Genomic DNA, 12578 nt, shown 5'->3' with positions numbered 1-12578 from the left:
GAGGCCCAGGGAGGTGAAAGGACTCACCTAAGGTTACACATTTTCCATTTGCCTATTCATCAGACCTTTAAGTCCACGCCCTTTCATTGTGGCTAGAGGAATCAGACTAGGGGGTCCCCTAGCTCTTGATAAGCTTACGGGACGGGTAACAAAATATAAACACTATTAGTACAAAGAAACAGGAAGTGCTAAGAGTCTGGCAAAGGATCCAACCTGGAAGGTCTAAAAATGAGAAAACGGGAGAATGTGGCAAAGGGTAGGGGCCAGAAAGATCAGAGGCAGGTCATAGAGGGCTTCCCCTTCGAAGGCATTGGAGAGGTAGGGCACAAAGTTACCATAGTCACCAGGTTCTTTGGGCTGCTGCGTGGATGAGGGGTCAGAGCAGGAAGTGAGTAGCTGCCCTCCAAGCTGGTATCTGAGAATGCGTTTGGGGCCTCTACAGGACAACTTGAGATGTGGGATATCTGCTCAGACTGCACCCTTTAATTGTTGGAGCTCTGTTTGCTGAAGGCAGACTAGCTATTTGGTTCTTGACTTCCCTTTCATGAGAACCTTCCCAAAGCTGGAGGAACCAAAGAGGGCAGCCATTGTTCTAGACCTAATTCTCACCACCGTGGGCCACTCCATCTTAGGATTTTTTAATAGTTGGGGAGAGGAAAGCCAAGCATAGTTCTCAAGAGTGACATTTGGAAGACACGATGAGAAATAGTTCTGTTGAAGAAATGGCTGATATGGGTGCACCCACCTAATTTTCAAAAGGTCCATATAGAAGATAGAATGGAAGCAAGGGCAAGTAACAGACCTAGAACCAAACCAAGGCCCTGTCTACTAAGAATGTCAGAATGAGCTGATGTTGGTAACGGAGGGAAGAGCTATACTGGGGAACAAAGAATCCATGTAGGATAATGGCAGTAATGAAAAATGGGAGTGAATATAAGAATTGCCCAACTCTTCTGTTAAAAAAAAAGGGGGCGGGCAGCTGGATGGCTCAGTGGATTAAGAGTCAGGCCCAGAGACTTCCTAGGTCACATAGCTGTATGACCCTGGGTGAGTCACTTAACCCCCATTAGTCCTTACCACTGTTCTGCCTTGGAACCAATTATTCATTCTAAGACAGAAGATGAGGATTTTTTTAAAAGGGGAAGGACAGATCTTGTTTATTGAAGGTATATCCCAAGGGCCACACAAGTGGGTTACTTAAGTGGAATATGAATTTGTTAAAAATATTCATATCTATCCAACTAGTGGACAGAGAGGGAATGTCAGCACTAACATCCTTACATGTTCAGAGACTGCATAGATTCAGATCAGAATTTGGTGGGATGGAAATGTTCTAAACCCTGAGGATTATGGTGACCCTCTGAGCAAACGCCATAGCTGCACAGACATGCCTTATCCTGATCTCGGTCAGTTTTCTTTTACTGATTTTCCTTCATCTTTTTCCATCCAAATCCTTCCTAGATACAATCCCCTCCATCAATTCAATGAACCTTTCCTTGTAACAAAAGAAAGCCATTAAGTGTTCCACATCCATAGTCCCCTCCTTCTCCAGTTAAAGGAGGGCAGTGTGTCAGCCTTCTCCCCGGCCAAGGTTGATGATTAACAATTGTACCGTGTTCGGTTCTGGTTGTGCTTTCCATTGACGTTTTTGTAGTCGTGTCATTTACGTTCTTGGTTCTGCTTGATGACTGCATCAGTTCATTGACGTCTACTCATGTTTCTCCTAATTCCTTCTACTGGTCATTTCTTATGGTACAATAATACTCCCATGATGTTTCTAGATCACAGTTTGTTTAGCCATTCCTTGGGCAATGGGCATCTACTTTGTTTCCAGCTTTTTGCTTCCACAAAAGTGCAATTATGAATATTTTGGTACGTCTGGGACCTTCCTTTGTGTCTGACCTCGTTTTCTTTGCTAAAGACATATAACCTTAGACTTAAAAGAAGACAATGAGAATGGGTAAAGAGAAGCTGAAAGTCGGCAGAGGTTAGAGAAATAGGAAGCAGGCAGCTAGCTGCCTTGAATGACCACAAATACCTAGGTCCAGATGAACTGTGGAATGTGTTCTTGGTCATAGATTTTGAGGTGCAAGGCCCCTTAGAAGGGACACACGGTCAGTCCACCCTTCTCATTTTGCAGATGAGGAAAATGAAGGTCAGAGATGAAGGGTGCACAGGGTCACACATATTACGTGACAGAAGCAGGATTCGAACCTGCATCTTCTGCCTTTAAGTTCACCATCCCATACTGCCTCACATGCTCCTGAGACGGCCAGGAAGGGATAGGTGCCAAAGCACTGGAGAAGGACAAGTGGCCTGATGTTTTCCAAGAGTCAAGTCTGATGGCTCCTTGGAAGGTGGTCTCCACTGTAGTACCCCAAGGATCCAGACGTGGCCCCGAGGGTGAGTGCTTTTGTCAAGGCATGCTTTGAAGTGCTTATGGAAGCTGCAAATGCCACCAAGCAAGTAGGGGCGCTTTCATGGTGAATGACAATGTCAGAAAAGATCTCTTTCCTCTGGGTCACTGTTTAGCTGCCCACTCAGTCATCTTGTTCCCAGCTTCAAGGATGCCCCAAGGTCACACTGCCCACATTTTTAAAAAATCCTTTTCATCTTAGTAACAGAAGAACCGTAAGGGCTAGGCAAATGGGGTAAGTGACTTGCACAAGGCCACATAGCTAGGAAGTGTCTGAGAACAAATTTGAACACGGGACCTCCCAACTCCAGGCCTGGTGCACTATCCACTGAGCAATCTAGTTTCCTCCTACACTGATCACAAATTGAGCTACCAAGAGCCCAACTCAGCTCTTCCTCCTTATTTTATTTATTTTAACTTTTTTAACCCCTCATCTTCCATCTTAGAATCAATACTGTGTATTGGCTCCAAGGCAGAAGAGTGGTAAGGGCTTGGCAATGGGGGTCAAGTGACTCACCCAGGGTCACACAGCTGGGAAGTGTCTGAGGCCAGATTTGAACCCAGGACCTCCTGTCTCTAGGCCTGACTCTCAATCCACTGAGCTACCCAGCTGCCCTCAGCTCTTCGTCTTTAGACTGGAGATTTGCAGAGACATGAGGGGCACACCAGATGTGGCCTGGTCTTCTTTCCCTTCCTTGCCAAAGTTGGTGCCTTCCTTGAGTTGTGGCCAAGGAGGGAGATATCTACTCCCTTTTGGAAAGAGAAGGGCAGGGGAGAGACACAGCTATGGGCAGACACAAAAGTGCCAGCCACCTCAGTGTGGGATCTCACTAGAGTAGCAGGCCCACCGAAGAAGTAGCTGCTAAAATTTAGTCTTGAAAATCTGATCGTTTTCCACTTGTTTGTTGACTTGTTTTAGAAAAGAGACAATAAATGTGGTCGTCACATCTTGTTTCTTGGCCCACAGGCCAGATGAAGTGGAGAGCCTGCTGTGGTTCCTAATCAAAGCTTCCTCGCCCTGTATGAAGCAGCTCCTGCACCTTATTACTATCTTTTTCAGGATTCTTTTCAATGACATCATGGAAATGAACTCCCTCAAACCAGGCAGATTGCAACAGTGTGATTTAGCAGAGGAGCACTGGAGACTTGCTTTGAGATTCAGGTTAAGTGACTAGCTTAGGGTCACACATCAAGTTGCCTTTAAGTAACAAAAGCAACTTTATTGACATTCTTCATTATAACCAGGGCAATAACACACACATGTGCTTAACCTTCCAATTGGAGCTCTTATAAAGACTGTCCACAGCTCAGATCTGTGCACTGGCTCCTGAGCTAAGAACCGCCTTAGAGCAGGAGGATGGGGCCTGGCGCTCAATGTTCCTTCTGTCCCAGAATCCAAGGGAGGGGAATGAGGTAGCAACTTGGGAGAAGGAGCTAGATGCGAGTGAAGACTGGGATAAGGAGGGCTCTGTGAAGGAAGCACTATTTTTACCCCCATTTTACAGATGTGGAAATAGAGGCAGAGAGGGATTAAGGGACTTGCCCCTGCCACTCAGCTACTAAGTGTCTGAGGTGGGATTTGAACGGGGCCGTCCTGACCCTCTGCTGAAGTACCTGGAGAGAGAGGTGGTTGATGATGGTAGCAGAATGCAGGGCTAGTTAGGGCTACTTCCCTATATTTTGTGTGATGGCGCCCTTTGGCAAGACAGTGGAACCTCTAGACCCCTTCTTGGAATGATAGATGCTGTTAAACGCATGAACTAGAATACACAGGAATACAAAGGAAAGCAACAATGTCTGTGCAACTAAACTATGTTTTGTTGAAAAGCCAAACTCAACTGGAAGAGTGCCTAGTGGTTAGGCTAAGCTTCCGGTGCTCCTTCTTGGTCACCTGTACTCTGGGCCTCACAAGGACCCTGTGGGGTACCTAGGCCCCATATTACAAGTAGGGTGAATGAGGTCAATTTCCCACAGCCCCAAAGCCCCTGTAGGAAGACTTGAACCCAGGACTTTGGCCTCTGAGTACTTTGGTCTTCTCTTTGGGATTACTTTAGGGCAACCAGCTGATCCCCAAGCTGACTTTCTTTCCCAAAGTCAGTTGCTTTGCAGGAAATTTGGTCATGTCCTCAAGGCTTGGGAGGCTTGCAAAAGCGGATCCTATCCTGAAACTTCTTTTCTTCCAGGAGTTCCAGGGGCAGGAAGGAACAGAGCTTTGGGAACGCCTCTGGGCAAGAGATAAAGGAGGCTACACCTAGTGGAAGTGTTCATTAGAGCCAATTACAATTTGGTTCATCCGCTTTGTTTTTAAACAGCCTCCCAGAGGTCTCAATTGGGAAAGCAATGGAGGAAGACAGGAGAGGCAGCTTAGCAGGATGTAGAGGAAAAGTCAATCACAATGGCTTCCATTTCTTTGCTCTTCCCCTACCAGAGCCCCAGAAACCCTCTTTTACAGAAGAGAAAACAGAAGGTTGACTAAGGTCACCCAACTGGGCAGTGGCAGAAGTGGCAGAAGCAATTTGAACCTGGGTTTCTGGACTCCAAGAATGGTGCTCCGTCCACCATCACGCCACACTGCCAAGTTCCAAGCTGGGGATTCCTTCTGTCCTCAGTGTCAAACTGTTGCTAACTGTTGCCTCTGGGGTTAGCGTGGCTTGTAGGAGAATCATGAAATTTAGACCTGAAAGGGCCCTGGCCTGGTCCCTGGGCTTCTGGGATTTCAGGTCTTCATTTTACCCATGAGGCAACTTGCCTGCTGAAAAGTCCAGCGGTCCTCGGTGAGGGTGGGATGGGGTGAATCCAGATGGTTAGCCTCTTGGGACAGCTGATTCCTGCCACCTCCCCTTCCCCCTTCCACTCCACTTGCTCTACATTTTAGCTTATATTTGCTTCTTGTCCACATGCAGATTAAAAGTTCCCTGAGGTCAGGGAATTTCCCAGGTGTCTTTGTATCTGTCCAGCATCTGCTACAAGCTTGTTGAGCTGAACTCAGTTGGTCTTATAACTCTAATAGAGGGTAGGGGATACAGTTTTGCTGGCTTTTCTCCCATATATAGGTTCACACACAAATGACCACAAAGCACTTTGGGAATCCCGCAGGCCGAGCGTTTTTACTGCATATGAAAAGGGAAGCTTCTAAATATAACATTACCTACAGAGATAATAGCATGGCGAGTGCAAGGGTCTCTCGGAAAAGAACCAAGAGCGGATCGCCCTCGTTGAAGGGCTGGCCTGGGAAGAGAAAGAGAATTAAGCATCTCTTCGCTGCCTGGGGTCATTTCACTGTACAGATGTCAGCAACTGGAAGGGTATAATTGAAAGCAACCAGAAAAATGGAGAAAGAGAAATACTCGGGGAGAGATCCTTAGAGCCAATATCGTATCGTACAAGATGTGGCAAGATTGGTAGAGGTTGGGGAGTGAGTGCGGTTTTAATTAGAAAGGATAAAAGCCTGGGCCCAGAATGAAACTCCTGGCTGCTCCTTTCTTGTCTTCAGGTTTCATTCTTCAGTCTTGTCAACAAAAACCAATCAAATATCTTAGATTCACAGGATCAAAGGTGTTCTAAAGCTGGGTTCTGGCCTTTTGTTTTGAATTTGAATAGAACGGATTCCTTTGGCAGTTCTGCAGATTTTATTAATTTAACGAAGTTATTCTAAGAAGGAGTTGGTGGCCTAAAAAAAGGCCAAGGAAAACCCTGGCTTTTGGTGAACTCCTCTTTGTTTTACAGATGAAGAAACCGAGGCCCAGTCACTTAGTGGCAGAAGCAGAGCCAAACCGGGGTCTTCTCTCAGTCCATGAGCACGGCCTGATACGACTGTCTTCATACAGGTTCCACAAGTCTTCCTTTTCCATCCTTGAGCCTGGATGTGGGGCCTGGGGATCAAATACCTAGACAACTACTCATTACCAGTCTTCCTGTCTCCAGCCTTTTCCCATCCTGTATTCTCTAAGCCATCCAAATTACCCCTGCTCAAATCATCATCTTTACCTGCTTCTTTGACCACATCACACCCTGCCAAAAATCCCTCCTCACCCTTCAGATCAAATTACTTATCCTACCTTTCAAGTCCTTACATCAATCCCTTTCAATCCAGTCTCCCTCTTCCTATCCTTCTACCTGCCCTCCTTTTCTGTCAGCCCCTTTGTCCCCAGCTCACAATCCCACTATGTCTCCCCAAAGCCCTGGAACAAAGCTCCTCTTACCAAGCTGCTAAAGCCATCTTTCTTCGTGTCCCACCAATCCTCAAAGAGACGGCCAGCCAACCTGGATGTGGCTGGGCTGCAGTGGGGCTCCCCTGGGCTCCGAAGGCCAAGGATGGCTCCATTCCACTCTGATCCAGAGTTAAGCTTCCCACCTATCTGCCCTTTTTTTTAAACCCTCACCTTCCTTTTTAGAATCAGTACTGTGTATTGGCTCCAAGGCAGAAGAGCAGTAACGGTTAGGCAATGGGAGTCAAGTGACTTGCCCAGGGTCACACAGCTGGGAAGAGTCTGAGGTCAGATTGGAACCCAGGACCTCCCATCTCTAGGCCTGGCTCTCAATCCACTGAGCTACCCAGCTGCCCCCTCTTCTCCTCTCTGCCCTTCTTCCAGGCACTCCAAGCCAGATGTGTCCTTTCCCTCCAATGGCTAGTCAACTGGTCACCAGGCAGGAACACTGTGGCCCCTGGGTGACTTCACATGGAGAGCCCATCCCAATTCACCTTGGCCCAAGGCTTTGAAAAGGTGGTTCCCCAGGCTAGAGCCAGTGACTAAATCAATATTCAAGTCCTGTTTTGTCACCCCTCACTTATTAAGCACCAACGATGTGCCAGGCACTGGGGCCCTGTGCCAAACTCTGGAGGGGTAGAGGCCAGCAGTAGTGTGTGTATGTAGGGGAGAGGAGCCACAGCCTACCTCATCCAGGGGAGACCTAAGTTCATTCTTGTTTTGGACACTTCCTACTTGTCTGCCCATTGGCACATCGTTTAATGACAGCAGCTGGCATCTACAGGCTGTTCTGCCTCAAGGTAATCAGAAGGTTCCACAGGACTCCCCCTCCCCTGGGGAGCTCAGTGGGCCTCTGCCTTCCCCCCACAGAGGGACGGACTTCAGGGCCCCATGTTGGGAGGACCCCTGGCTCGGGGCTGCCCCTTCAACGGCTGCCAGAACTAGAGCCTGAGGGTGCAATAGGGTAGGTCTTAGTTCTAGATCTCTTATCAGAAACTCACAGCTATCTGAATGGAGAGGCAGCTAGGTGGCTCAATGGATAGTGCTGAGTGTGGAATCAGTTCAAATCTAGCCTCAAGACACTTCCTAGCCAAGTGACCCAGGACAAGTCACTTTATCCCATTTGCTTCCATTTCTTCATCTGTAAACTGAGCTGCGAAAGTTAAATGATAAACTGCTCTATTATCTCTGCCAAGAAAAACCCAAATGGGTAATGAAGAACCAGGCATGACTGAAAAGTCTGAACAGCAAAGGCTACAGAATGCTTTTAAAGTTTATGGAGCACTGGGTGGTTCCTCGTATCTTGTTTGCTTCTCATAATGACTCTGTGAAGTAGGCGCTATTATTTATCCCCATTTTACAGATGAAGAAACTGAGGCTGAGAATGGTTATGTGACTTGTCCAGGATCACAAAGAAACCTGAGGCAGGTTGAGCTCAGCTTCCCAACTCCAATATCACCTTACCCTATGAGTTCCAGGCCTAACTGCCCCATACCTACTTAATCTCTCTAAGCTATCACTCCTTTGGGAAACCAAGGATCATAATCTACCTGTCACAGGATTGTATGAAGAAGAAGATACTTTGCAAAACTTCAGCATTCTATATAAATGTCATAAGAAACACCAAGTTATTGCATACCAGCACCAAATCTGTAAAACCTGGCGTCTGGAAATGTGACCACTGGGGACATTGGCATCTGAACCCAAAGCAAGGTCAGTCTAGGCCAGTGATGGTGAACATTTTAGAACCTTTTAGAGACCACGTGCCATGACCTCCCCACCTTGTGTTCAGGGGTGGAGCCGAGATCCCAGCCAGTTTGTGTGTGTGTGTGTGTGTGTGTGTGTGTGTGTGTGCACCAGCGTGCTTGCTTGGTGGTAGTGGTGGTGGTGCTGCCTCTTGCCACCATGGGGACTCCAGCAGTGCCAGGGTCAAGCAGGGGATAGAAGGATTGCAGTTAGCCATTAGGGGGTGGGGTCACCTCCCAGGCTGGTAGCTGATGGAGGAATGAAAGAGATCTTTTAGGGGGTGGGGTTTGCTCCCATGGTGGGAGAGGAGACCCTCCCTTCCTGTCATCTTCTGCAGCCCCTAGACCCAGACAGGGGAGGGATAAAAGGAGGGGAATGGCCTGAGCACTCTGCTCAGGGGAGGGAAGGCACCATAGAGAAGGGGAAGAGAGCAGCTGAGGGGGTGGATATGGGGTGGGGGCACAGCTTGTGTGCCCACAGAGAGGCCTCTGCATGCTGTCTCTTGTACATTTGCCATAGGTTTGCCATCACGGGTCTAGGCAGTCTTTGTTTATTCAGGATTCGTTGGGCTGCAGCTTGAAAAGGATAGATGTCTCAACAGTGGGCACACAGTTGAGTCAGAATTCACACCCAAATCTTTGTGACTCCAAATTCAGTGTTCTTTCCACTATACTAGTGTTGAGCCCAATTTTCTTTGCTTCTTCAGTGGAGTAGCTTCCCCAAGTTAAGAACTGAGAGGAATTTGGATCATAGTTTTAGTTTGATTAAAAGTCCATCTCTTTGCATTTGCATGCGCACACACACACTCCTGCCTGCATGGACAATCACTTGTTTTGGTAATGAGAAAAAGAAGCATGGGTAAGAACTGAGGTTTCCTTGGAGCCACAAAATTAAATTCTCTATGACGGCATGGCATGGCTACTGGGTGATTAAACAATTTATAAGCCCTCCAACATCTAAGCATGGAGGTATCGTGCAGCTGCCAGGCAAGAAGTCAGCGAACTGGAGTTGAAGCACCTACTATGTGCTAGGTACTTTGCTTTGTGCTGGAGAATACCTCAAAATGCAAAAACCAGTCCTTGCTCTCAAGAGCTCATAATCAAATGGAGAGAATGACACCCTCTGGGAGTTGCATGGTAGCTAATTGGTACATACCTATATAGGCATTTTCTATAAAGAGATGGGATTTGAGTGCTCTGGGGAGTTCCCCGCTTGGAAACTCCATCCACCAACACAGATGGTAACCCGTGGCTAGTGAGTAAGTCTGAGGAGGTCGTGGGAGGCACATATGGGTTAAGTGACTTGCTCAGGGGTGCAGCTAGTATCAGACCTGGGATGTGAACTATGCCCACTCACATGTGTGCCTGTGCAGGCACAGGCAGGCATGGTTTCCTTAGACACATACTCCTTAAAAGTAGATATTTTTATATATCATCTCTGCTCCCCATCCCCCAACTCCAAGTAATGGAGCAGCCCATGGGAATGCTGATGGCTGCCAATTTTCTCTAGACAATGCTGTTCATGGGGCTTCGAAATGAAAATGAAGTACAGGGAATGATGTATTTTGGTCACTTTATTAAATGATATTAAATAGTTTAAAGTTCAACTACTAAACAGCACTTTGAATGGTGAAAACACAAGATAGTATATCATCATACTTGAATGCTTTTCTTTAAAAACACAATTCCAGTCCTTATATATATATTACAAAACAGCCTTATAGGAAGAGGTGAACATCTTTTCTACAGTACTTAAGATATTTAATACAGAACTGAAAAGCCGTCTAACAGAAACAAAGGCGAGTCTTCACAGCTGTATGATTTCAGCAGCCAAAGCTGGTTGATGGGACTGAAACATTACTATACAACTGGGACAAAACATATACAATATCACAATACTAAGCAAAAAACGCTTTACATCCAAAGGAATAAACAGGTTACAAAATGTGGAGAATTTAGCAGGCAAAATTGTATTACAAGCAACATTTTTAATTGTCATTTTTAAGCCATTGCAACTAGTTAAAACATCTAAAACAAATACAAAAATGAGTTTTATTATCTTAATGGTGTATTTGTCTTTAAATATTTGTTAAAGCTTGGTGTTATATTCAAAGCACAGATTATGCAGCTAAAAAGCCAAATGAGAAGACTGTAAAGTGGTCCAAGTTTTGTTTCAAACCTCCTTATTTCCAAATCATTTCTCTTATCTGTTACTCTCCTTTAATACAGAATTTCCTCCATGGTGAAAAACATCTCTTTGAAATGTTGCCTAAAACTTCCACATTTAAGTCTCTAAGCAAAAGATCAGACCATGATACAAATCCCCAGGTCGGGCAGAACCTATTTACAGAATTCAGGAAACATGATTAGGAGATCTCCCGCCTTTAAATATTTGTCATTTCTCCTAAAGTGATCGCATGTTGGATTCTCTTGTCCCCAACATCCCAAATTCAAGATTCCTAATTAACAACTGGCCAAAGCATCCCAATCTAGGAAAATCTGTTCAGGGACATTTCACCACAGAAGAAATTTTATTTTTAAAAAATCCACTTTAGCTGCTTTTGCACCACCAGACCTCACAAATTTTATATCACAAACCAAAATTGAAAACTTCACAAAAATGAAGTCACTCACAATATTTTAGATGTCAAAATACTAGTTCTTTCCAAACATAAAACTGAAATCATTCAAGAATGATTAAAATAACTCAAACAGTTTTAGCTAATGTCAGCAACTCATGTTGAGTCCAATAATACTTAGCGCCTATGCTGTCAAGCTTTTTTCCCTCTATAATTCTTTAGCAGTTTTATTACCTGTTATGCCACCAACTCAAACATGTTGAGTTCATTTCTATGTTCTAATAATCGATTTCTTTGTAGACTCTCCATCAACATAATTTTATGCTAAAAAAAAAAAAGATGGTAGGTTTACAATACTGATTAAAAGAACAATGAAAAAAACTCAACCGATTTCTCAATAAAACTGTATGATGGGACATTAACCTAGTAAAATTCATAAAAGTGGGAACTGAAAGGCTTAAATTAACCTTTTAAAAACAAAAGAAGTCATTCAAGTTCCTAGGAAAACCTAAGTAGGGGTTAGTAGGGTGGAAGGTGGCGTTGAGAGAAGAGGGAGAAGAGCATGGAAGCCAGAGATTCTTATCTTGAAGAGGAATGATTTCACAATACTGACAGCACTGGAAATTGTTTAAGCACATTCCTCCTATGAACTGAAAATCAGCAGTAGTTCTGCCATTTTGATGTTGTTTATAAAACAGGGTGTGAACCTAACAACAACCATTACTGGCTTAACCCTTAAATGCTTGGTGCTGGTTTTTTCTTGGCCTGTACCCCGTTGCCAGCAACAGGATGAAGCACCAGCACCCTCACCAAGCGTGATCAGCGTGTGCTTTGTGTCAGTGCCAAAGGGGAGAGAGAAGAGGAGGATAGAAAAGAGAGGAAAAGGAAGAGAGGAGAGGGTGGAGGGAGATGGGGAGGAAGTAGGGAAAAGAGGGAGGTAGATAAGTGAGGAGGAAAGAGTGGGAAGATAAGAGAAGGAGAGAAGAGAAATTATTAATATGTGGAAGATACTCGATCTGCGTGTGCTTTGTGTCAGGGCCAAAGGGGAGAGAGAGAAAAGAAAGAGAAGGGGGAGGGAGGGATGGACAGACAGATAAGGGAAGGGAAGACATATATAAGTTGGAAGGGAGAAAAAGGAGGAGGGGAAGGGAAAAGGGAGAGAAAAAATATTAATATATGGAAGATAACCCATAACCCTAAAGTTTATCCCTAATTCCAGCACATACAAGTGAAAATTTGAAATGGCAGAAAGACTAGAGAAGAACACCAAATTCTTCAGAAGCTGTACTTAAGGCTGTTGGAACAATTGGACGTGCAGGACTCAGAAGGGTCAGAGTAATGGGATTTTAGATATTGCACTCAATCCTGTGTGTTGTAAGAGAACCCTCAGCTTTCAAATGGTTGAATCAATACAGGCTTAGCACAAGCCCAATTTCAGACTTCAGTCAAAAGGACTCTAAAACCATTTCTGTCACTTTAATCAAGAAATTGATTAGGTACAAAAAGCAATCCCTAATTTGAGGAATCAACTCTAATTAAGAACTCAGCTGTGTGTGTGTGTGTGTGTGTGTGCACTTGCACACGTATGCGTGTGTGTATACTTGAAAATTTGTATTCTTTCCTAAGCTGC

At 45.2% G+C, this 12578-nt stretch overlaps 1 protein-coding gene across 1 annotated transcript in view; it reads right to left on the bottom strand.

Annotated features, from left to right (window-relative positions):
- Positions 1-9925: 9925 nt before the first annotated feature.
- Positions 9926-12578, bottom strand: part of ATRX (ATRX chromatin remodeler) — a gene marked incomplete in the record, with an annotated part of 191522 nt that continues 188869 nt past the window's right edge. Inside the window, 1 exon segment of the mRNA XM_056809652.1 lies at positions 9926-12578.

This window comes from Monodelphis domestica, chromosome X (genome assembly GCF_027887165.1).
Source record: "Monodelphis domestica isolate mMonDom1 chromosome X, mMonDom1.pri, whole genome shotgun sequence".
Taxonomy (NCBI): Eukaryota; Metazoa; Chordata; class Mammalia; order Didelphimorphia; family Didelphidae; genus Monodelphis; species Monodelphis domestica.
This window is presented reverse-complemented; position numbering and strand designations above follow the sequence as displayed.